Source organism: Corvus brachyrhynchos, unplaced genomic scaffold (genome assembly GCF_000691975.1).
Source record: "Corvus brachyrhynchos isolate BGI_N302 unplaced genomic scaffold, ASM69197v1 scaffold5, whole genome shotgun sequence".
Classification (NCBI taxonomy): Eukaryota; Metazoa; Chordata; class Aves; order Passeriformes; family Corvidae; genus Corvus; species Corvus brachyrhynchos.
This window is the reverse complement of record NW_008238321.1, coordinates 30,366-31,693: the sequence shown is the minus strand read 5'-3', so window position 1 is coordinate 31,693 and position 1,328 is coordinate 30,366.

The window sequence follows — 1,328 nt, the reverse complement described above, 5'->3', positions numbered from 1 at the left end:
GTTTTAAAAAAAAAAAAAAAAAAGCGGGGGAGGGGGGGGTGGCTGCCGAAGTTGCCGTTTTGAAAGGGATTTGGCTTCCGAGAGCTCTGATGTGCTCTCGCTCCTCTTAAAAATTTCGGTGCTGTGCAGGATTCGGGAGCTGCTTCTCTGCCGCCCTCTCCTGCTGGCTGCGAGCGCTCCCAACCTTCCCGCGGCTCCAGCCCTGCTCCTAAGGAAAAGTAATAACCTTTCCTGTATCGATTATATGCACTATGCTGCTGATGCTTTCAGCGCCAAAACCCTTGGATTTCTTTTCTCCCTGATCCACGGAAATTGGCTTTCCTTAAAGTACAAAATATTTGCTTCACCGTCTTTAAATCCAAATTTACCTCCGTCCCCAAGGGATGCTGTGGACTTTGGTTATATACTGTTAGTGATGCCAAGAGTAATTACCCATTAAAATGCAAAGGTAGCCTTAACTCCAAACAGCTTCTTTCAAAATAATTTCATTACAGGTTTAGGGGTTTTCTTTATAAGGGTATCCTTACTTTGTAAATTAACTTTGTAAATTGACTTTGCGTCTTCTAAACCCACATTCCACACTGACACAAATTTCACATAACATTCTGGTCCTAGAGTTGAAGGGATGAGATTAAAATGAGATTAGGGCAACCCAACAGGACAGTTTGGATGTTCTTTTTGCTCTCTCAGATAATTTATGAAAAGCACCACCACACATAATCAAAGGTTTGGTGCAATATTTGAACCGTTTAAAAAAAAAGTAACCAAGTTCTTTGACATGCAGTGTGCAGCATGCTGCTCATTCTTCCAATACAGAGGGCAATATGAAGTAGAGGCCATTTTTAATTTAAAAAAAAAACCAATATGAGTTCTGTTTTCTCACTCTTAAGCGCTTGTAGATTTAAATGGGGCTCCTTAGGTCTTGCAGAGGGAAGTAAATCCCTAAAAAGCCCTCTGCATATATCTAGATATGTTCCAATCAGGCTCTCAGGGAACAAGCTTCAGGAGTGGTGTCCAGCCAGGTGTGGACAAATTCATTGAGTCAAACTCCATTATCTGCTGTGTCCAACAAGGTCTGTCAGGCCAGAATCTTAGAGGGAGTTAATCTGTGTCCCAGCACTGATCTCACTGACATTATGAAGTGGGTTTTAGTTTGAGCAAGTACAGGTGTGTCAATTATTCAGGAATGAACAAAGAGGGGAGGAATCTTAATTGGCTTTGGTCATTTGAGACACTCCAGCCAGATCCACAGGAGTTCTGAGAGACCTGAGATATCTGCACACCCAGAACTGGAGACATTAAATATCTGCTGAATAACACTGACTGTA